This window comes from Protopterus annectens, chromosome 2.part0 (genome assembly GCF_019279795.1).
Source record: "Protopterus annectens isolate FY-2018-M chromosome 2.part0, PAN1.0, whole genome shotgun sequence".
Taxonomy (NCBI): Eukaryota; Metazoa; Chordata; order Ceratodontiformes; family Protopteridae; genus Protopterus; species Protopterus annectens.
The window spans coordinates 618,221,498-618,247,726 of NC_056728.1; positions in this window are offsets into that span (position 1 = coordinate 618,221,498).

Here is a 26,229-nt window from a genome sequence, read left to right on the forward strand (position 1 = left end):
CAAAGCCTGCTCAACAACTGGACTTTACACTGGTTTGTAATGCTTTGAGAATACATAGATAACAGACCATGTAACTGCCATTAAAATATGAGCAGACACATACCTGAAGATAATTTCAATGGTACCTCGTGACACTTAGGTGACTGAACCCTAATCTATTCTGGCAATGTCCTATTGCAACTATTATAACAGCTAACAAGTTGGAAATGGTTCCTTTTCTTACTGGATGACGTTGTTTTCCCATCATGAAAGAAGCAATCAGTTAGTCAATCTGTTAATAGGCTTTATTGCCTCTGCATAATATCTCAGTAGGCATTGTACAGTGCAAAATTCTTCCATATTTGTTTTCCTGCTTGGCAGTAGAGAAATGGTATCCGACTAGATTGATTTCGGGTAAATTCAGACACTGATTAAGGATTAAAGAAAGTATTTGTTTGTAAAGAAACCCTTTACTAGTGGAACATTGTATACAGCTGTTAACTCATGCAATCAAAAATCCTTCTAACAGAAGGAAGAACCACCAAAAACAGAGACTTCCAAGAGAACAACTTCAGCTCAGTAGAGCCGGCTAGTTCAAATGAAGGTAAAGGCAGTTTCTCTTTTACAAAATTACCTCAGGCTGGAACCATTGAGCATTTAGGAGTTATTAAATGTAAAGTACATTTAGGAAGATAAGACCAAAATGCTTACTTTAGCTTATGAGTAATCTAACCTTGTATTAAACAAATACAGCAAATATTGTTATATTTGAAGAATTAGGACCCTATGTACATTAGTGGAACATGTTTCTACGTCGGATGAAAAATCTAGTCTACTTAGATTAGCTTTTCCAGTGGCACTACCACTATTCACACAACTTAAAGACGTGTTATGGGGGGGGTGGTTAGTGTAAAAGTAAAAAAAAATGTTTTTCTTTTGTAGTATTTTGCAGGTTTCATTTTAAGGGTTTTGAGTTTTATACACACACACACACACACACACACACACACACATATATATATATATATATATATATATATATATGTGTGTGTGTTCACACTTATTTGTGCAGTTGTTTTGTCTTTGACATTAATTAAGTCCAATCATACATAGTGTAATCCTGTGAAAATCATTTTATTCACACTCCAATTGTGAGGAACATCCTTCTGCTTAGACTGTATTTTCTTCCTGACATTCCAATTGATTTCAGAATGCAGACTAGTAGTTAAGCTGAATTGCCCATTTTTTCTGCTTAGCTGCTCAGCTAGTAAGCATGACTATATTCTTTAATTATTTATGTACCATGTCACCACAGTACTGTCTGTTACTATCTGAAAGGCTTCTGGCTGGACAACTGCCTGGAAGAATGTAAATGTCAGTAGAACCTCTAACATTTCCTTTACATGTATGTCATTTATGTCACCCCACCCTGGGTTGAAGACCAAACCCCATGCATGTGAAGCTGTTGAAAGGACCAAGTATAATTGTACAAATCTATAGTCAGCCTTTGACTGGAGAAAGGAGGAAGCCAGAAAAGACAAGAGTTTGGGTTTAGTCACTGAATCCATAATATTGTAACCTAAGTAAAGATGGCTACAGACAGTGATTGATCATTCTAGTCCCATAAATTCCTGTCTTGATAGTATTTTCAAAGGAGGATGTCATAAGACCCAGAATTTTCAGGAATGCCCTGAGCAGAAAATGGTGTTGCTTCACGGCTAGACTGAAATATTCTGTCATTATTTAAGCCCTGCCCTGAGGGAGAGAGACATAATGCAGGTCTTTTATACCCAAAACTTGAGTTAAAGGCATTTTGGTCTGTGTGGGAATTGATCTGACTTGTGTATGTGAGTACAATAACTAGATGTAGAAGCACAGAAAATTTTGTTGCAATGCAAAATACAAGGGTTCCAGGTAATATGGAAGAATCAAATAGTCATCCAGATAAAAATAAAACTGAGCTCCCTTTAGCCTCATATGTTGCTATCTTGTGGGTAGACATTTCAGATTGGTGAAGCAGTAAGGCAGTATATTAAAAATATGAGTTATTAACCTTAAACATTATCAATGTACTGTATGTCCTCATGACTACAAAGTGACGGTATGCATCCTTCATGTTGACAGTCTCTAAAAAGACATCTTATTGTATGCTTAGTAGTTAAAGAATCAGTGCCTTGAACCTTCCCTATTTTTTTTTATTTGTTTGTTTATTTTATTTTGAAATTTTGAGATTTCTACTTATTATCAACCTGAAAGATGGGCATACAAATGGCAAAGGAATAACTTGCAGTGCATTTAGCATGAAACAGTTAAAAAACAAGCTCTACAAATAATATCTCCCTTTTTCTAGACATTGAGGAGCTACAGGTTTCAAGTAAGCTGAAGTCCAGATCTCACCCTGGGGGTTACCTGTTGTAAGGCTGTTTAGCCCCCCACACCCCTCTAACTATATATACTAACTCAAGGGTCGCACTACAGTGGGGAAAAGGACATATTCCTTTTACTTGCCTTACAGTGCTCTAGACACTGCCAGTACCAATTGTCAGTCAAATAAACTGTCAATCAAATGAAGTGTCAGTGAAATGAAGTTTCAGTCATTTGGTCTCAGTCAAATGAGTGTCAGTCAAATGAGCTTTCGACAAAATGAAGTTAACCCATATATATATATATATATATATATATATATATATATATATATATATATAGATATATAGATATATATATATATATTATATACGTGTGTGTGTGTGTGTGTGTGTGTGTGTGTGTGTGTGTGTGTGTTTCCTGAGACTGTGGGATGTCAGTGTCTATGTGCTACAGTGTGGATGATAGATGCTCATTAATTGTTTTTCCAGCTGCACAGCAGATTGATTCATAGCCATGAAAATTATCAGCAAGATATTGCTATTTTGGGAATTGGATGACTATCATCTTATCTTTAGCACTGCAGCTCAGATCAGCTCATTGGTGCAGGGTACAGTTGCCCTGCAGTGCTATTTTCAATAAATCCCAACCTCTGTTTATATATGTAAAAAATTAAAGTATGCCATAGAAACCTATATCTTTACTTCTACTAACAAATCCCTTATGATTCTAAATATATAATAAATCATTTCTTTATACTGTTATGAGCATTTGATTCAATGCCTACCCTGGTTTAACAAATTCAAATAAATAAGAAAATAAACAAATATAATGAAATTAGTATATTAAGTCATACAAATCTAATTACAATACGTGATATGTGACATGAGAATGAGAAAAAATGTATAAGATTAATAGTGATGTATGTGTATACTAATATGATGGCAAGAAAATAGTTCTTTGAAGAAATTAAAACAAACGTGTTAGCATATATGTCAATAGTGATGGTAAGAGATTTTAACAGTAACCTAAGGAAAGAAAATGAAAAAAATGACATAGGATATGAAGACGTTAAGGGAATTAATAAAATGTGGAGATTTAAAAGTAGGAAAGAATAGATAATATACATATTAAGGGGGGATTTTTAAGATTGGAATTGAATATATAGTTTAATGTCTTGCGAGAAATAACAGGGGGAGTACAGATGACAGAGTTTTCAGATCATAAAACAACATTGGCTATAAGAGGGGAAGACTGCAAAATAATAAAGGAGGGGAAAACGGATATAATAATAATAATTGTTAGCATGTAAGCCCACTGGACACACTGTCTATTTTCATGGGTCACCCAGAAGCAATGTCTGGTTAAGTAGCAAACGCAAAGTCCCACAGGAGAAAAATGAGGGCTGAAGAAATTAAACCATATACCATAGGAACTACAGCTTGCAACTTTAATCTCTGTGCTAAAGAGATTAACTGCAGATTTTAAAAAGGAGGAAGAAATTATGAGAGAAATACCATGGAAAGATCATATGACATTGAGACCATTTTATAAAAAATGCAAACAGTGGTGAGTAGTGTATAAGCAGAAGTATAAAAATATATTTAGAAATGGAAAGAAGAACAAAGAAAATAAATAATATGGAAATTCTAATAGACCCTACTCCAAGCCAGTAATCAAGGATATTCAATCCTCTCCACTGATGCAGGTGAGGGATGGCCACTAGGAACAAAATGGATACACACAGTATTTTAAGATGCATCTCTCTGCACCAAGCATAATTTCACAGGGATCATACTCTAGACAAGGGGCTGGACTCTCCCCCCCCCACTCTCTCTCTCTCTCTCTCTCCAGACCCCAAACAAGACCCCACACCACTGACCACTTTGGAGCACTATATCCCTGTTCCAAGTAGCTGACAGACAAATGTGGATATTTGATTTTCACACACACACATGGAAAAGGCTGGCACAGATTTAGCTGTGCCCCCTCTGCCCAGACTATAAGGTAATTATGCTGCCACCAGTCAGCTACTCTAAGGCTCTTACAAGGGTACCCAATTATACTGAGTAAAATTAATACTAATACAAATGGTAGAGTTTGACCAATGCAATAAGGCTTTCAGGAGTAGACACAGTGTCACTAAAATAAGCATAAGTACTCTTAAGATGTTAAAATATTCTCTAAAAGACCAGCCACAATGAAAGGTATAAAAATATTTAATAATAATTAATAAAATAGAAAATATCAGAATACTGAACAGCTAGTTACAATAAACACCAGAGTTTCAATCACAGGAGATATAAAAAATAACACAGTTGGATAGATTCACACAGATGCAGAAAAACAATACTTAACTAATCTCACTATATTTTCCTGACTGACTAAAGAATTACTGTTCCTTAGTTAAGTTACTTACCACAGCAAGACAAGATGATTACTACAGAAAGGCAAGATGAGGTGTGAGGTTGTGTGAGATAACTTTGAGAGAGCTTTCCTGTCAGGTACCAAATAATAAAGTGCTGCTGCTGCAAGAGTTCTGTCATATCTCTCACTGATATCTAGAAAAATAATTTCAATGCTAGTTATAGAATGACATCAAATCCGGTCATCTGACTCTGGTAGAATACACACCCAGAGCATTGCTAAGATCTGTTGCAGCACCTGAAAGCTATAAAACAATTTCAAAAACTTCCACCCTTCCATGATAGCAAATAGTTCACAGTAGGATTCCTAGTCCTGGTTTTCCCAGACATTTTTTGTCTATGACTGCAATCAGACCTGTTAGATAAAATCTTTACGGCCTAAACCAACCCATTTAATTTTCAACCTATTTTTCAAAATTAGCTGGACTGATATTAACCTCTTCCCTTCCAGAATTCTCTGTTAAAACATATAAATTTATTCAGTTAGAATAATACCGATATACATGCATATCTCTTTTCTGTCCAGCAGGACCCATTGTTGATGCATTTTAACACAAGCAACTTTACAAATACATTTTTAACACACACATCTGTACAAAATAGGTGTGATAGCCAAACGACATAAAATTATTTGCAAAACTCCAGCTAGCTATGCTGGCATATGTTATACATGCACTGCCCTACTCTCCCTAGCACACATGGCACTACCTCTTATCATCACAGAAATAAAAAAATGTTATTGAATTATGAGAAAGATATAGAGCAAGGGATTGACAAGATAAGGGAAATAGAAAACCAGATGCATGAAAAGAGTAGAGAAAATGTAAAATTGATATTGCATAGACAAAGATTTTTTTCTGAATGAAAGAAAGAGGAACCTTCCTTTTATTTTGGAAAAGAAGTAAAAATGAGAGAAGAAAGGATGAATGCAAAGGAGACATAAAATACAAACAAGAAGATATGGAGTGGTGGAGAATTTTGTAGAGAAAACGTATGAAAAGATTAAATTGATGTGCAAGAAGAATGGAAAGTGAAAAAAATATCTGAAAAAGTAATGATTTTTTTTTAAATGATATAACAAAAGAAATATAATAGGCTATAAGAATGTAATAATGAATCAGCACCAGGACTGGGTGGTAGACATTATGAGTATTATAAGGAAATTAATAAAGGTGAAAAAGAAGTTGGGCCAGATTCACAAAGGCTTGCACGGAGTCTAAGATTAGAGTAAGACTCCATGCAGCCAACATGTCCACCGAGCAATCCAGGAACAGCCGGTAGGGGCGTGCAACAGAGCTCCTAAAACGAGTCTTACACGGACAAGGCTTGGATATGCAAATTACCTCAATTGCAGGTGAAAGCTATGAAAATGAGGTAAATTTGCGATCCAGGAAACCCGAACCTGTCTGAGTAAGAGTAGTGTTATTTGCAGAAATGTACTCAGTTGACAACTGAGTACCATTTTGCAAATAGCAAAACGGAGCCGTGACAGCACCAAATAAAGGTTGCATCCAGTTGAGGAAGCATGCCAATGGCCAAATATACGGCCTTTGGCAATGTTCACCGATGCAAAATAAAAATAAAAGTATTTTTTTTTATCCTGATCGCCGATGTTTAAGCGTAGCGCAGCGCCGCACAAATGCGCTCAGCTCTAAAAACCAGAAAACCAATAATTAAAATCCACAAATGTGGATTTTATTGTAATTCCTAATTTATAATGCAAGGGAATGGCAGGCCGAAGACAACATGGCTTCTGAGTAGAGGTTGCTATGAGGGGAAGCTCAGTCTAAGAGATGCAACCAAGCATTAGTAGGCAATCCTATGCAAATGAGGGTAAGGATAGTGAATCCCAAGTTTACATAGCAAATGAACACAGTCAGTGGAGTGTAGGAGTAGGATAAGGGGAGTATCAGAGTAGAAGATAGGTGACATCACGAGGGAGGTATGTATGAAAGAAGTGAAGCTCATTGGAGCAGAGTGGCATGTGTTTGCTGTCAGTTACTCATCATTGGAAGAGGTGTGTCAACAGGTACCCTAGCTAAAGGCAAGAAATTGAAGGTGTATGCCATGGATAACACTAAAGTTTCTTGTAGAAGTGCTTGCAACGTGTTTGTGCACAGATGCGTGCCTGTATATCCGAGTAAGACTGTGTGCATGCGTGCATGCCTGTGTGCACGGGTTTAAGCTGGAGTAAGCATGTCTAGGTTGTTTAAAGTTGTGTAAGTGCATTTGCACCAGTGTGCATGTGTTTTAGCAAGAATAAGCAAGTTTTAGTCCATGTAAGCATGTGTGCATGTGTGAGCTGGTGTGGGCGTGTTTGCGCTTGTGTGCGCGGTGCTTCCCGCCTGAGGAAACAGAAAGGGAAAAGGAAGCACAACAAATAGTAGGAAGTTAACCAGGGAGTACTAGTAGAGCTAGCAGGTAAAAACAATCAGAATCAGGCAATTACACAGACAGTACATTAGCCCAGCCCAGCACAGCACTTAAAACTCTGCAAAAAACATTCCACTATGTTTCTCTCAGAGACACTGCAACACTGCAGTAAGCTAATAGAAGTGAAAACTGAAAAAGCTTTACTGAGACAAAGAAATGTTAGGGGCTGCCATTGCTGTTATTAAGCGACATAGGCAACATGTTGAGGGTGGTGACAATGCGAATGCTGCTGGACAACCCACAGTGAGGAGATGGAGAAGAGTGTACAGGCCCAGGGTAACCTATCAGGGGCTACATGAGCTGGAGATAGTGGAGTGCTATAGAGTGGACAGAGACCTCATGCAGAAAATTGTTGAACTGTGCAGGCCACGCCTCACACACAGAACCAACAGAGGGGAACCCGTCCCAGTGGAAACCAAGGTATGCGTTGGCCTAAGAATATTAGCAACAGGTACCTTCCAGAGACCAACTAGTGATATGATGGGGATATCACAGGCATCAGCATCCAGGGTACTGCACCAGTTCCTGGATGCCATGTCAGCACATGTCGGTGATCATGTATATTTCCCCAATTCCCATGAGGTATTGGCCAGCAATATGCGTCTCTTCCAGCAAATAGCGGAATACCCTGAGGTAGTGGGTGCAATAGACTGCACACACATATGCATCAAAGCACTAGCCAGTGAGCGGGGTAGGGTCTACTTTAACCACAAGGGCTTCCCCTCCATCAACTGCCAGGTTGTGTGTGATGCCAGGGCATAATACTGAATGAGTGTGCTGGCTGCCCTGGAAGGTACCATGATTCCCATATCCGGCATCTGACACAGCTGTACCAGACATTTGCCAATGGAGACATCCCGCATGGTCACCTAGTGGGGGATGTTGGCTATGCACTGGAGCCATGGCTGATGACACCCATCAGAAACGCACAAACACCTGAACAGGAACGCCATAATGAGGCACACGCACAAACACGAAATGTAATTGAGCGTGTGTTTGGGCTGCTCAAGTCACGGTTCCGGTGCCTGGACACATCTGGTGGAGCCTTGCAGTACTCACCAACTACATGTACCCAAATTGTCATGGTATGTGCTATGCTACATAATATGATCCTGCAAAAACAGCTGCAGCAGGACCAGCATAGGCCCGGGCCAAACAGCCCCCCACCATTGCCATGGCCATCACAGGCAGAGTGTGACTCGGAGGAGGAACAACCTGAGCCTGCCCCAGTAGGCAGAAGGAGGCGTGCCCAGTGTGCTTTGGCCTTGGCAAAGAGGCAATGCATAGCACATACACTGGCTCAGTAGGAACCCTGGAAATGATACTTCTCTCTGACTCGCACATATAGTAAAAGGAATGCCTAACTTGGCACTACCTGTTTTCAAACATGTATAGGGAGTGTAGTATGTGCATCCGACATAGGCAGCCCTGCAGCACCACCTGAGGCATGATTGCCATGTGTTAATCAATATAAAGCAGTGCTAAACAGCTTTTACCACCATTTAGTATATGTAAACAAAATTGCACACACCAACTAGCACAACTGTGGTCAGTGTTGGGCAATACTGGGCAACGTTCAGCAATGTTGGTTAACACTGAGCAATGTTGGACAAGCTTGGTCTAAGTTGGGCATAGCTGAACAAAAGCCAACATGCTCATATTTGCTCTACTGGCCCTTAAGCAGTCTGGTCTGCTCAGTATGAAAATATAAAGCAGGGACAGGCCTCAAGCCCAGGATACTGTGCACTATAGTCATAGTACTAAACCACTAAACCATGACAGTATGTCGGTGGTCAGCCTGTATGAAGAAATGTTAATAAGTCTATGCAAAGTATCTCATGGAAACCCTGCAGGCCCAGCATAATCCCTGTCGAGTTATGACACAAAGGTGAGCCCTGCAGTAAGAATAGAGCCTGATTTTCAACACACATGTAGTATAAATGTTAATATTGGTCATGTTCACACACATCAACAAATGTAGTGGACCTCAGACAGCAACATACTGAAAGGTCACACTGGGCATGCTCACACACTTAGGCCATGTTTGAGTACAGCAGTGGGCCACACATATCCGGCAGTTGCATGTGTTAACCCAGGAACCTCTCACTATTCAGCAATCCACCTTGTGCACACAGTTATATGACAACAGACACATATATAATATAGTGGAACCCTGTCATAATCAAATATGTTCTGCAGATACTTGGGTTGTTCATAGAAAGTGGGAAAGCAAAGAAGATAAAAAAACTGCAATCATTATCATCAATAAACAATGTGCATCCCGAACATTATCATTGGTTCAGAGGTTGATAGTAGGCTATCTGCCCTAGGGCATGTATAAGCCTAGCCAGAGTGTGTTTGGCTTTCGCAACCCTGTTAGATTAGTAGACTGTGCCTGTGAATAGTAGGTCACACAAGATAGCCCATTTAAGTTTAGTCTATTATGCCTCTGTCTGGCAGGGACCCAGAAGATATCCCAGGGGTAAACATATGATCACCCATCCACTTGTCAAGATGTCTCCTGTAGGTGTTCAGTGGGGGGCTCTGCCTATGCGGGACTGGGATCTCATTCCACAGTGAGTGGAGCCTCTGGGATAAGAATCTGTCCCTCCAGCATGTCCTATTAATATCTGTGCTGAGGATTATGTCCCTGGAGCGTGTAGCTCTAAGGGATTTGGATATCCTGAGGTGGAGCATGTCCATTAATTCTGGGTTGGACATGGCTTTAAACAACAGGCACAGATCGCATCCAAGTAGGCGGTAAGCGACTAAGTAGAGCTGGAGTTACTTTAGCCAAACTGCGCAGGGCATCTGTGTGAGTCCCTAGATCTACTTGGTGAGGTACTTTTGTGGCCATTACAGTTGCTGCAGGTGTCGGGTAAGGTACATCCCAAATGGGGCATTGTATCCAAGCATGGGCTTGATGAGTATAGGGGCACAATGACCTCACTTGATCTAGATGTGAAACCTTATGGGATAAGGTGGGCTATATAGAAGGTCTGTCTAACCACTTTGACAACATGATTGTCAAAGGCGAGAGTACTAACTACTCCTGTCCCCAAATCCCTAATAACTCCTACCATACGTAATGGATTACCACCTATGTGGTAATGTGTGGGCACGTTGTTATTCCCAAAGGGGATGACTATGCATCTAATGGCATTTAGCTGTAGGCCATGGCTCTGGCACCAGTCATCCATCTCTGTGAGATCCTTTGTGAGGATGCTTGTGCCAGCTGGAGAGTTGATTATGGCACCCAGTTTGCAGTCATCTGCGAACATGGTCAGCCATATTCCTCCTGTGTTAGCCTGTACGTCAGAGAAATATATACTGAACAAGAGAGGTCCCAGGACTGAGCCTTGTGGGATGCCATGTGTAACTGGTGTATAGTCAGACATGGCACCTGCAATACTGACCATGTGGGTGCTATCCCTGATCCAGTTAGCAATCCATCTTGTGACATATGTGTCGATATCGAAGCTGGTGAGCTTATGTATAATGGCTGAGTGGGGTATTGTGTTGAAGGGTTTTGCGAGGTCCAGGTAGGCTGTGTGGACAACCTTCCCTACGTCTATGGACCTGGTAACTGTTTAAAGAAGTCGAACAGGTTCAAGAGGCAAGATCTGCCCACAACAAAGCCGAATTGTGTAGGATCCAGTGTCTGTAGGTTCCCGATGTCTATGTGTATGAGTTCCATGATGATACGCTCCATAGCTTTGCAGACCAGGCTAGTTAGGCTTATAGGGCGATATTGTCCGGGGTCCGTTGTGGCACCACCTCTGTGGAGCGGGACCACTGTTGCTGTATGCCATTCCTTGGGTACATATCCTGTAGTAACTCTGATACTGAACAGTGACTAAATGTGAGGGTTACGTTCGTCATGAAGCTTGTGTAAGATGCAGGCTGGGACACTGCCTGGTCCCATTGATGCTGTGTTGTCTGCTTTGGAGAGGGCAGCACTCACCTGTTCATCTGTGATGTCAGGGAGGCTACACTCTGTTGGGATGGACATTTGCTCTTTAGGGGGGATGGGGGGGAGACATTTGCACTGAACCTGTTTGCCAGGATGTTGGCAATGTCTGTGGGTTCAGTGTATGTTTTGTCAGTATGCAGTAACTCACAGCATATCTGGGAGTTTCCACCCAGGTTCCTGACATAACTAAAGAAGGCCTTGTGATTGTCCTTAGTGTTTCGTGCAATTTTCCATTAGAAATGGGCCTTAGATGAATTCATGAGTGATCGTAGCTTTTTGCTAGTACTGATCAGAGATGCCTTCCCTTTTTGGGATTGTGCTCTATCATGTAGTAGCCTTCCCCTTTCATTGTATAGCTAATTAATGGCCGGGGTCCACCAGACAAGTCCCCTGCCTTTGGAGGAGTGGGATAGCACGATCCATGCATTTCAGTAGGTGTCCATAGAATGCATTTGTAAAGGATTCAGTGGTCTGAGCCATATTTACCACTGTCCCAGGGTCTTTGAAGGATACCACCTTGGTTTGGAGAAGTGTGACATTTGCTTTTGAGAAGTTCTTCACCGAGATTTCCTAGGATGGGGGTGGGGACAGGATATGGATGTCCAGTGAGATAAATGTATGGTCTGACCTTATCAATGAGGGGTATACCTCTGGTGTGGAACATGGAGTCCCCATGTTGGTGATGATCAGGTCCAATATGTTTTCCCCTCTTGTGGGTGTGGTGACCAGTTGTGCCATAGCATTTGAGTTTATAAATTCTAGCAACTGTTGGGCTAAGGTGTTGGGGCTTGAGTAGTATTCCCAGTCAATGTTTGTGTAGTTGAAGTCACCCAATATAATGGTGTTTGGAGAGACCTTCATATTCTCCAGTGTTCCCAGGAAAGCCGAGTGGGGTTCCTGAGTTTGGGAGGGTGGTCTGTAGCAGGCTACAAACTGAAAGGCAGTTTTGCCCATTGTTAGTTGCACATGTATGGTCTCCGATGCTTCGTGCAGTGCTACTAACCTGGAGGTGTGTGTATCTGTGATGTATATGGATACTCCCCCTATTTTTGTTGGCTGGTCCGAGTCTTGTGGCCGAAAAGCATGGTATGAAGTATAACCTGGTAGTGCTGGTGTGCTTTCGGGAGCCTGAACCAGGTGTCTGTTACTGCACAGATATCAACATTCTCCATACTGAGGAGAGTCCTGAGTGCATGCATTTTGAGGGTTAGACATCTGGTGTTGAGCAGCAGTACCCTTAGTTTCTTTTACCTTGTAACGTCTATGGAGGTGGGTTTGTCTTTTGAGCCTTGCTTAAAAAAGGCACTATGGGGGTGGAAAGAGCCTTAGCCAGTATTCGAAAGTCCAAGAGTGACAGGTGCAAGCCGTCCATAGCAAAGCTACGTGGCATGTCGAGCATGTCATCCCAGGCTGACAGACACTGGATCCCCTTTGAATGACACCAATATGTTAGCCAACTGTTAAAAGTGATCAGTTTGTCTGTATACTGTGACATCATTCTTGATGAGGGTAAGATGCTACACAAGGTCAGGGTCATACTGGCCTGGGCTACATGATCAGAGAGCTCCTCTATGTCTCTTGTCATGTAGTCCATGGAGAAATGTCTGAGGTTATTCACACCAGCATGGACAATGATGGAGCCATATTTGTACTTGCTTTGGAGTGACCTGAGTGCATGTGTTATGTGGTGGATCCTGGCACCCGACAGACAGCTCAAAGTGACCTTCTCCTTGTTCAGCCTGGTGAGTGGGACGTCAGTGTGTCTGACAATAACTGTCACCTATTACAAGTGTATTAGGTGTGTTGTTTAGCCCTAAGGGCAGTGACTGTGGCACACTGACTTTGTGAACTATGTGATATGTGAGTATTGTTGTGGGGTAGCAGTTGTTTGGGTGTCTGCTTTGGAGGTCTCTGCTGCTTAGGCAGAGTTTATTTAGAGCCTCTGAGTATGTTTTTGTGTGGTAAAGTATTTTGTTTGCTGTCGCTATAGGTCTATGTGAGACTGGATTTGTGGTGTGTGTGGTTACCTTCACCACTTGATAGACTGTGCCAGTCATGGATCGAGAGAGCTCAGCCTCCTTTGTCTATATAGTTGCATCTCTCACATATATCTGAGTATGTTGGGAGGAGGAGAGGGTTGTCTGTGTACATAAGGCAGTTGTAACATTGTGTCAAAATTCCAATATTCACCAGCTGGACTGGAGAGTACACACGAAACCGACCTTTGGACATGCCAGGATATTATGTTGACATACTCTGTTGACTGATCACAAAGGATCAGTAGGGTGTTAAGTGTGTAAAAGAGTATAACAGGGGTTTAGTGCTCAAGTTTGTCTGTGTTTTGGAAAGATTATCTGTGAAGGAGTCCAGACAGAAACATGACACCTCCATCAGCTATGTCATAAATAGCAATGTACACTCATATATGTCCTGAGACAGGGCCAACTGTACCTGACTGACAATGCCGACATCCTGTCAGACAGGCCCATATATACATACCCACCTCCCACTGACAAAAGGCCCTGTCATCATATCAGGAGATATCACATGTAGAATGGGTAAACAGCTCCCCCCAAAGCCGAAAACATGCCATCAATTGGATTGCATTGTTTCCCTATATGTGTCATGAGTGAACTACAGAACAAACAGACCCTGCATCTGAACAGTCTGTTGAGCCTCACCCTGTCTACAGGATCTGAAACTGTTGAATGTGTTACAGCAACATATGGCACAACCCAAAAGTGTTGGTGCACAACAGACCATGGGAACTATAGTCCTATAAGCCTATGACGTCTGATGTGCAAGGCCATTGAGTCCATCATGACTGAAGTCATAAACAGAGCTATTGGAAGCCGACGAACACACAACCCTACCAACTTTGGTATGTTCATGGGCAGATCATGGTTCCCAAACCTGCTAGACTGTTTGCAAGGCAGCCACCCAGGACATACATCACTGAAAGGAGCTACACACGTCCCACATAGACTTTGCATAGCCCTTTATCAACATCCCAGACACATCGTATCCACAAAATCAACAATCTGTGCATAAATATGTATTGTCATATGAAGGAATGGCAATTTGTCCACAGATAGATCATACAAGCTAAGAATTGTGGAGTCCTGTTCAAGCTGTTAACACCTGCTGACCCACATGGTTCATTCCTGGGATTGCATAAAACAAAGTGCACACACATTACCATGTCCAGTCTGATGATGTCAGCATCCTACAAATATAGCAGGAGAAACAAAACCACCCAGTAAAGCATATAGCGCATCATGTTAATGTGTATCTTTCCAGTATCATAACATAGTTAGGTAGGGGCTTGAATCCTGCAATTGCTGTGTGTGTGTGATTTCCTTTGAGAGGAGTGGCCTTTTTGGAGACTGGGAAAACACATTAAATGAGGTAAATTCCTCTTTGGAAAGTCTGATAATGTCAGTATCCCACAAATACAGCAGTGGAAATAAAACCTCCCACTAAAGCATATAGCGCGTCATGTTAATGTGTATCTCTCTAGTATCATAACATAGTTAGGTAGGGGTTTGAATCCTGTTGGTGTGTGTGTGTGTGATTTCCTTTGAGAGGAGTGGCCTTTTTGGAGACTGGGAAAACACATTAAAAGAGGTACATTCCTCTTTGGAAAGTCTGATGATGTCAGTATCCCACAAATACAGCAGTGGAAATGAAAACTCCCAATAAAGCATATAGTGCGTCATGTTAATATGTATCTCTCCAGTATCATAACATAGTTAGGTAGGGGTTTGAATCCTGCAATTGCTGTGTGTGATTTCCTTTGAGAGGAGTGGCCTTTTTGGAGACTGGGAAAACATATTAAAAGAGGTACATTCCTCTTTGGAAAGTCTGATGATGTCAGTATCCCACAAATACACCAGTGGAAATGAAAACTCCCAATAAAGCATATAGTGCGTCATGTTAATATGTATCTTTCCAGTATCATAGCATAGTTAGGTAGGGGTTTGAATCCTGCAATTGCTGTGTGTGATTTCCTTTGAGAGGAGTGGCCTTTTTGGAGATTGGGAAAACACATTAAAAGAGGTACATTCCTCTTTGGAAAGTCTGATGATGTCAGTATCCCACAAATACAGCAGTGGAAATGAAAACTCCCCATAAAGCATATAGTGCGTCATGTTAATGTGTATCTTTCCAGTATCATAACATAGTTAGGTAGGGGTTTGAGTCCTGCAATTGCTGTGTGTGTGTGATTTCCATTGACAGGAGTGGCCTTTTTGGAGACTGGGAAAACACATTAAAAGAGGTACATTCCTCTTTGGAAAGTCTGATGATGTCAGTATTCCAGAAATAGAGCAGTGGAAATGAAAACTCCCAGTAAAGCATATAGTGCGTCGGGTTAATGTGTATGTCTCTAGAGAGGAGTGCCCTTTTTGGAGACTGGGAAAGCACATTAAAAGAGGTACATTCCTCTTTGGAAAGTCTGATGATGTCAGTATCCCACAAATACAGCAGTGGAAACAAAAACTCCCAGTAAAGCATATAGTGCCTCATGTTAATATGTATATCTCTAGAGAGGAGTGCCATTTTTGGAGACTGGGAAAACACATTAAAAGAGGTACATTCCTCTTTGGAACGTCTGATGATGTCAGTATCCCACAAATACAGCAGTGGAAATGAAAACTCCCAGTAAAGCATATAGCGCATCATGTTAATGTGTATTTCTCCAGTATCATAACATAGTTAGGTAGGGGTTTGAATCTTGCAATTGCTGTGTGTGTGATTTCCTTTGAGAGGAGTGGCCTTTTTGGAGACTGGGAAAACACATTAAAAGAGGTAAATTCCTCTTTGGCAAGTCTGATGATGTCAGTATCCCACAAATACAGCAGTGGAAACACACACTCCCAGTAAAGCATATAGTGCGTTGTGTTAATGTGTATGTCTCGCGTATCATAACATAGTTAGGTAGGGGTTTGAATCCTGCAATTGCTGAGTGTGTGTGTGGGGGGGGTGTATGTGGCTGTGTGACTTCCTTTGAGAGGAATGCCCTTTTTGACGACTAGGGAAACACCTTAAAAGAGGTTTATTCCTCTTTGGCAAGTCTGATGATGTCAGCATCCTACAAATATAGCAGTGGAAAAGAGAACCTCAGTAAAGCATAAAGCATGTTGTGTTAATGCGTATGTCTCTAGTATCATAACATAGTTAGGTAGGGGTTTGAATCCTGCAATTGTTGAAGGTGTGTGTGTGACACTGTTGGTCAATTCGGTGTGGGTTTTGCTTTTACTACAGTATGACATATCAGGATTAAAACAGTATGTGCATTGCACACATCATGTATCTGTGTGGCAAATAAATATATGTACATGTGACCTCAATTAGTACATAGGTGTGAAGCCTGCATACTACATGAATACATTTGTTACCTTTGACAGATTTTGCCGCTGCTTCTCAGATTGTAGCTCACATATGTATTTATGTGACAAGGCCGGCCACTGTGGTGATCTCTGGCCAAGGTCATCTGTGTCACACACACCCATGACAGTTTCTATAGACTAGTGTGAGTGAGGGTACATGCCTGGGGTGTATGTCAGACATGTTCATACACAACAAAGTCTGGCAATAATGGACAGTCATTATAGGTGTACAACAGCCTTGTGGATATGCATACAGGCCCCTAATTTCTTATGTGATACACCAAGGGACTTCACAATACCTTTGGATATGTGGATACCAAAGGACAGATGACATAACACTTGGCTGTATGTACACATTGGTACCCATCATACATGTTGGGGGCTACCACCTATGTGGTACTGTCGGGATACTATGTATAGTAAATTTGGATGACTATGCTATAGTTGGCTTAGAGCTATACAGCATGTGTTGGACAACAGGTATCTGTCTGTATGATACCCTTGTGTAGGATATGTGTCCCATCCAGAGAATGCATTGTAGGCCAATGCATGCATTTCCAGATGTGGATGGACATATCCCTAATGTGTTTGCATGTACCTAAGAGGGCTATATGCCAAACAGGTGTGGTCCCAGGAATGGGTGGCGGTCAATACCACTGGTTACTGTTATAGTATAATACCAAAAGGATCCAACTGTTACTGAGTTCCCTACATCTGTGTGTCAGTTGTCAGGACATCATCTAATGATTGGTTATAGTCAGGCTGTTGAGGTTGTGTATACTACCAGAATGCAAAACATTGACAGATAGTAACAGTATCACCCACAGCATAGTGTCAAACCATGTCATACACACATGTGTACCCATGTTAGAACATATCTGTAGTAGAATGCATACTAGCCACCGAGAGATACTATGAGATGTTAACACTGTGTAATGCAGGGTATGTCACACGTCCCATGTGTCCACTATGCACGTACATGCAGACAGTGCACCCCCACCATGTTCACAGATGTACATCTGCTAATCTGTACTGCACACATCATACATGTACTGTCCACTCATTAACACATGCTGTCGACACTATACACTTCAGCCAAGTGGCACATGGGTGGATAATACATACTCAGACTTAACACTGGTGTAAACAATACTACATTGACAAGCATAGCTTTGCTGCATCATGCCTGCTCAGATATACCTACAAGGATATCATTACACTTTCCTGTTGACAACATGCTAACATTGCTACACTGCTATAATGTCACCCTGTGCATCAGCACCATGTTAGCCTGTTCCTGCATCAATGTTACAGATGACAGGAGGTGGCACAGGTTTCATCATATGCACAGGGTGTGTTGTTGGTTTGCCAGGGCCCGACATTGACCCATCCAATTGACATGTATGTGTGTGTGTGTGTGTGTGTGTGTGTGCGTGTGTGTGTGTGTGAGGGACAACAGTACAGCATGGGCCAATGTTGATGTAATGTGTGTGTGTATGTGTGAGCCCTAGGTGTTTGGTTTATGCGTGTGTGTCTGCATGCACACAGCTCCACCATGTGACTGCCATATACGGGAGGTTGTGGGACAGCCACAGACTGTACCTGCCAGGCTGTACTGATCATTGTCTCTGGGCACGGACACGGTACCTGTGCCTGGCAGGGGTCCTACAGACAGTATCGGGTACCAAGCCTGACTGGATACTATCATCAGAGGCAGAGGTATGTCGACTGGACTCATGTCCCTGCTGGGACTGGCCAGAGCCATGTGCACGTGGTCTATTAGGATGGTCAATCGACAGGCCAGCCCCAGCATTGCTGGGGCTGGTACTGCCACTACGGGAGTGGCTGGGATCTGTGGGTCATCTGCGACTTCTGCCAGCCGTTGATGTTACTGGCATACATCCGTGTCGATGTCTCATCCATCCCGCATGGTCCTGGCTCATGGAAAATACATTGCGGAGGGCATCTAATGTCTCCCCCCAACATCTATCAATGACCTCGGTGTAATTACGGATGGCACCGGCAAGGTCACGGATACTGTCATTGATAGCAGTGTTATCTGTTATCTGTGCCCTTAGTCCCTGTCTGGTGTACCGTTCCATATGTGCCTGTGCCTGCATTAGAGCCCGGAACATACCTGAGGTTGTAAGACTTGTGGGGGCACGTCTGCCAGGGGCATTATGACCAGCGGTGCTCCCAGGAGAACCCCTGGACATCCGCCTATGTGGTACCATTCCAGGAATCTGGGTATGGCTGCTGTGAGGGGATGCATGTGCCATGGATACCACACTATCCTGGTCAATGCCAATGGTGTGCTGTCCCTCGGCTAAGGCCATTGGTGATGAGGGATGTATTGGCAGTATGAATGTGTGCATAGATGGGGTGGAAAGCTGTGTACTGTCGATTGGCGGACCAACGACAGACCCTGTCAAACCTGCCTGTGCCACAATACATGTATCATCATCTCCACTATTTGTGGCAGTGACTTCAGGTTCCCTGCTGCATTCAGCCAACCCAACCTCAGCACCTGTGAGAGGAAGACAGGAAACACACTTTACAATCTGTACGTGATGTTATCACACATGCACACATGCACACATGAACACATGCACACAGGAACACATGCACACATGCACACATGAACACATGCACACATGCACACATGCACACATGAACACATGCACACATGCACACATGCACACAAATACACTCCTCACTACAGCAGATACACACACACACACCAGCAATCCAAAACATACTCAATAGTGGTTGAAGGTGGGGGGCAGTATCACAAGGCAAACAGTCACCTCACATGTGTCAGCATGCAGAATATGTGTTGCTCAAGACCATGCAGTGCAAGTGTAGACAGCCCTAGTTAATAACAGTATACATGGCTTTGATGCATGTGTGTAGTTGTTCAGTGATTGGCTACACCCTGGAACACAATGTGTACAAGGACACAACATTGATGTGCAATTATTATAAGCTCTGCAATGTCCTGTGCACCATCACTCACAGGTATACATACCATGGCTGCATGTGTTATCTGTGTGTCACATAGAATTCCATGTCTGATTACAGTGTTTGTGTCTGTAGCAGATAATTGTAGGCACAGGTGTAGCACATGCATGCTATGTACACACACAGGATGAGTGGTGCATGTATATTTGATGGAATACCAATGCTCAACATGGCCATTGTACAGTGGTTATGGTGAGTGTGGGACATATTGCAGATATGTCAGTGCCAGCCATGACATGGCATGCTACACGACTGCAACATTAAACATCACACATACCCAATGTGTGTCATGTGACCTATACACCCAATAGCATTCCAGGACATATATGTGTCACTTTGTACAGATGGCGACTGCTATGCATATTGTGTATAGTTGCATATGTTTGCACACACACAACATGCTATGCATATTGTGTATAGGTGCATATGTTTGTACACACACAACATTGAGGTGCAAAGCAATGACTGCTATGTGTAGTACTGTGGTTACTGTAACTGGATGGAGTGTAGTACCATGAGCCATCATCATCATGCATCATGTGGTCACTCAAGGCTACTAATGTGTGACAGACCACCGCCTAGCATGCTGTACCTGAACTGCAGTGCCGTGGCTGCGTTCACAATTACACAGCCACTTTGTACATGGGTGTGTGAGGTGCCCAATAGGGGGCATTGCCTAACATGACTGTGTTTGTGTTGAAGAGTGTTGCACAGCCCCATGATAGGCCTCTACCCCTCAGGTATATCATGTGTGCTGTGTGGATGACATGTGGGATACTGAAGTGTGACCTCACAGCAGGTGTGTGGTTACACCATGTGTAGCATGTTGAGGTGTACTGCGTATGACAAACGTGTTATGTTGTGTACATCTGTACCAACTATGCCTATCCAATGTGCAGTACGGTGTTGCCACAAGTGTGTCTGATGCTCTGTGTATTGCATGTGCTTGAGGCAGCTGCTGACATTACTGAGATGTGCAACGTCTTACAGCAAACATGCACAGCATGCATTATGCGTAGGTGTGGTATGTGTACATGGCCTACACCTCACCTATGGCATGCACATTTCATTACCAATATTAAAATTATAACACACTCACCAGCATGGATCATCTGCCCTGCTGTCACACCAGAGGGACCTACAAGAATATGAGACAGTTTGTCAGTGGCCACAACTTTGGCAGTGCTACTGTGGGTTTGCTGAACTAAAGTAGAACAACAGTCGACAGTCACAGGTGTACAGATAATATTCCAAATATCAGTATTGCACAACACTAGGCAGCACAACTGCTAAACACACAGTACACATCTCACATATGCATAATCTAGCAATACAGGTAAAAGTAGTCTACAGATAGGGCATGTTACCTGCAAGCTCCATGTCAACATGCTGGGTGGCTCTGGCCTCCATGACGACACATGTCAGTTGCTGTTGCTGTTGTTGGCCAGGAGCCACCACGCTTAGGAGCAGCTCCTCCAATCTGGTGAGGGGGGATGAATGGCCACCCCACCACCTGTGGCAAGCTGTTGTCTATGTATATCAGGCGCACGCCGACGGACATGTCTAATTAAATCACTGCAGTGATGGCGTACCTGCTCATATGTCCGGTTATGCATGCCTATGTCATTTACCCGACAAACAAGATCTTGCCACAGTGCAGTCCGCTCGTGCTGGTGCTGGCTGCTTTGGGAAAACAGCAGGAAGTAGTGCTGCACCAGGCTGTGGTGGATTTCCTGTTTCTCCACTGCTGTGTAACAGGGATTACGTTGGCAGGCCATCGCCCTGAAAGAGAAATGAACAATGTGTGAGCGAGTCTTGTGGCACACTTTACACCCTTAACTACAGATATCACTTAACTGCCATATATAGTATCCGTTTGTCTGTCAGAGGATACACACGTTCAATACCACATATTGGTGCTCAGGCCACAACTGACTGACAGTGTCTGGCACACTCTATATATTAAACCACTATACACCAGTACCCAGCACAATGTTTGTGACACAATGCACAACCTCACCACAGGGGTATATATCAAGATAATGCATGAAGAAAGATGTCATCCATTGCAATGAATGTAAAGTACAGTTACAGTATTACCGGTAAACCACCCTAGTTGTTGATGCCATACCCCTACCTAACATATGTGCACAGTTGTTAATATAGGTGGCATACTGCTGTAACAGAGTAAACATGTTGCTAGATACATACGTATACCCTGTAACACACATATAATTGCGGGCATGGTACAGGCATAATTACACATACATCAGACAAACATACAACACACCAATGTATGCCAACCCAGATGAGCTTTACCTGTGTACCATACAGTACTGTGTGCCACTACTTACTAAACCTTATGCCTGAGGTATGTAATCTGTGCAGACTACAGGAAACACACAAGACAGTGTTTCCAAGCAATGTGAACATACACCATACTGTGCTGTTTAGGCCTACAGCTTCAGGTAGTACTACAGTTCATATGGGAGTTGGATTCACCAGCAGTACCACTCACTAAGCATACATGTATTGCTTTAGCCTACAATGGGACACCACAGTTGTCAACAAGGAACTACGTCACAACGTATGCCATACTACTATGTCTGCCTAGCAATAACATGCACATCTTTTGCTGGCCTCACAGCTAGGACACAAACTACCATGTCAGAAACTAATTCACACTAAGCTATCACACCTTTACAGACCTTGCACACATTTCCCGTCACACTCATTCAAACTCACATAGCAGATATTGCACTGAGTACATGTGTGTGTGCATCATGTCATAGGTAGGTAATATGCTATTGGCCCTAGGGCCTAGAGCAGCCTAGCCATATGCTACCCTGGCCTTTGACACACACGTAATATGATTTCACTTGCCCCTGTCAACCAGAACCACAGAGGTGATTCCCGGCGTGTATTACCTATCTCCCAAACAATCATCAGGGGTATTTATGACAGCTGCTAATGAGGAGCCTTGTTTGCTATTGATAGGTGGTTTATTCCAGTGTATGGCATATCTCTGAGATAGGAACCTATCCCTCCAGCATGTGCTGTTTAGTGAGCTGACGAGGTTTAGGGCCCTAGAGCATGTAGCCTGGAGGGATTGTGATATGCTGACATGATGGTTGTCCAACAGCTATGGGTGTGACATACCTCTGTATGTCCGGCAGATGTCACCTCTGTGTGGATGGTATGTAACACAGTCTAGCTGTGGTTTTGTGAGTCAGTCTGCATAGGGCATCTGTTTGAGGCCAGTATTACTCTTTGTGAGGTATGTCTGTGGCCTTTCCACTTGCTGTAGTTCTCATGTGAGATACATACCACATGGGGCATTGTGATGGGTAGAGGAGAACACTGACCTATATTTCCCTAGATGACACACCTTTTGTGATGATACGTACCACATAGACAGATTACAAGACTAGTGTGGCACTGTGATTATCAAAGGGGAGGCTACTGTCCACCTGTGTCCCATGTTCCCTTATCACACCTTCAGTGTTAGGTAGATTTCCACCTATGTGGTAGTTAATAGGTACAGTGTTTTGGAAAGGAGGGATAGCACTGCAGTATTGACACTGGTCTTCAGTCCATGCCTTGGTCACCACGCACCTGTTGCGGTACATATGACCCCGTGTCACTCTCTCTTTCTATATATATATATATATATATATATATATATATATATATATATATATACACATACATCTAAACATCCATTGCTGTACATATAGATGTACATATAGGCACATGTACAGTCCATCTTTCATGGTGGGGATATCAATTATGCGACAGTTGTGAGATATATAGTCATGTCATAATATTGCACAGTGTTGTGCAGAATGCATTTTGGTGTCCTCAGCCCATGTAGCTTTAGCAGGCCTCACTGGCTGTAACACAGCAGATCTGACAAATCAGTCCCACCGCGTTTAACCACATGACATATACCATCACTGCATGCTGTTTTCTATGACACACACTACAACCTACATAGATATATGCACATAACAACCTTTAACAACATATATATGTCCACCCTTCACTAACAGTTGCAGTATGTCCCTTGCCCTATGCACATGTGCAGATACATATAGATACATACTGCTGCCACATATGGATGATTCACAGTATGTAGAGTACTCTGCAAGAACATCTACTACATGCCGGCAAATACATATGTGTTACATACCTTACCTTTGTATTTCTCTGCTCCGTCTGTTGTTACTGTTTTTTTTTGTTTGTTTTTTGGGTTTTCTCTGTCTGTTTCTGTTTCTGTCTCTTTTGCCTGTGTCTCTGTCTCTCTCTCGCTCTCGCTCTCTATCACTCTGTTCCTGCAATGATATTATTGCATGTGTGGACAGCAGGTGCAGCCTGCTTTTCTAGGTAGCTGCACATGTGCATGTAACAGCCTCTGCACCAATTGGTGCCCACCATTTAGTAATTGCATACAGCCTGCTGTGTGTTAATTGCAGTACTCACTGTGATTGCAGCCCACTACTATGAAATGCTAGGTTAGGTAGGCATAGCCCTTTCAGCTTTCCAAGGTGGGGCCCATGCTTGTTTGTTCTGGACACCGTTGTGTCAGTCAGAAGGTTGGTATATGTCTCATATCTGAAGCTAGGGTTGTAGCCAGTGATATGCATGTTGTACTCAAACCTGAATGTTGCTGCTTCCAGTATACACTTTTCAGTGTAGACTTTTACTCACCCCTCCAACTGCTAACACAGGATACATGGGAGTATGTACTTTCTTTTTGAATTAGGCAATTCACTGCCATACAAAAGTAGTTATTGCAATGCATTCCTCTGGCACATGCACTGTTTGTGAACTGATATCCTGTAATTATTAAGTTACTCACTTCTGAACAGTGTGTGGTTTGTTTGTGTTGACATTAGCACAGGCTGCTCAAGACAACTGGACATATTACAGTACTGAGTATGCCTGCCTGCACCCTTGGTTTTGCCTGAATACACAGGTATATAGTACTTTTGGGTAGGGGTGCAGAACTGCAGAGAGCATTATTTATTATCGTGTGATGTTTATCTTGCTGAACATACAGGGTTGCTGTGTACTTGTTAGTCTATCAAGGCAAGTAGTCTGTCTGCGTAGCTTCCACCTGTGGGCATGTCCAGATGGCAGCCAGAGGTTAGCCTATCATTCTTTGTCTGTGCACCACACCAGTCTTTTCAGCACTGGAACAATGGCATTGTCACAGTTGGTTGCTAGCAGTACATGGCTACATCCTTTGATATTTCTGTGTTGTACTCCTACATAAGGCCATGCTTGTGGAACTCCTTCCAAAGCTATTTGTAGAGTGTGTAACAGCAGAAATGCTGATATGCCTTTGTGTTTCTGCCTCTGCCAGGCCTCAGATACTCTCAGGTATATATTTGAACAGCCTCAGGGAAAGGTACATATAAGTGAGATACACCTGCACTATATTACAGACATATTTCAGTTGAGACTTCGAGGGAATCGGAGCATATGTATTACTACACCTTTTCTGATGTGCAAGCAGTGTTACTCTAACTTATTGACATTATTCATTAAGTGTGATTCCCCACTTTTTTGCCTAATGTTAGTACTTTTCAGAGTGATTCAGAGGGGCACAGCTAACATTTGTTTATGAATCAGGGACATCCCTGTAAAGCAGTCACAGTTGGAAAGTCTGGACTCTGCCCTATTCAACTATGCCAGTATTTATCCTGGTCTGATACTGTGTGGGGTTTGTAAGGTGCTACTGTAACATTATTCCCTGCTAGAATGGCTGGTTCTCTTTTCACAGTCATGTCATGCAATTCCACAACAACTGCTGGTAAAGACCCACAGAACAAGATTTGTGTTATGGCATTCCTATTTTCCCTTTACAGTCTCTCATTGTAACGCATGATATATTTATTTCAGCACCATGTTATTGCATGACTGCTGTGGCTTAGTGGTACTTCATGCAGTCGAGTGTGCCCAGGGTCTGGGGTTTGAGACTGACAGAGGTATTTTATTTTGCTGCTGAGCAGAACAAGGGCCCTGACATAGAGTGACTAAGGCACTTTTAAGCAGTTGTAAGCAGGTTTGCACAGGTTTGCACGATGCTTAGCTAAACACACACATGTGCACACTCTCTTAAACCTGCTTACTACTGCTTAAAAGTGCTTACTCCCACTAAACCCCGTGCTAATTTCTTTGAAAGTAAACAAAATGGGGAGATAGGGAAGTGGTGAAAAAGGGGGCACAAAGACAGTAGGAAAACAAGCTCAGGATGTGCAGGACCGGTGTAGGCAATGTCCATAGCTGCCCATTTCTTTACCAGCAGCAGCTGTGCATATGCAATAAATTTGGAGCGAATTTTGAAACCTTCCACCCCTGGGAGAGGGGTGAGGACAACAAAGTATGTTGTACTGCCAATTATAATTATCAGTTTACATGTCCAGCGGACATGTGTGCAAAATGGGCAGCTATGTATGGGGCGTAATTTTTTTGTGGGTACAGATTGCCCTTTTTTTTTTTTTCAGGTGAGAGTGGAAAGTGAAGTAGAGGAAGTAGGTATATTTGGGGAGGTAGGTTGGGGAGGTAAACAGACAAGGTAAACAAGATGCATACAGGGGCGGTGTATGACACATGGGGTGGGTGAACACAATTGACG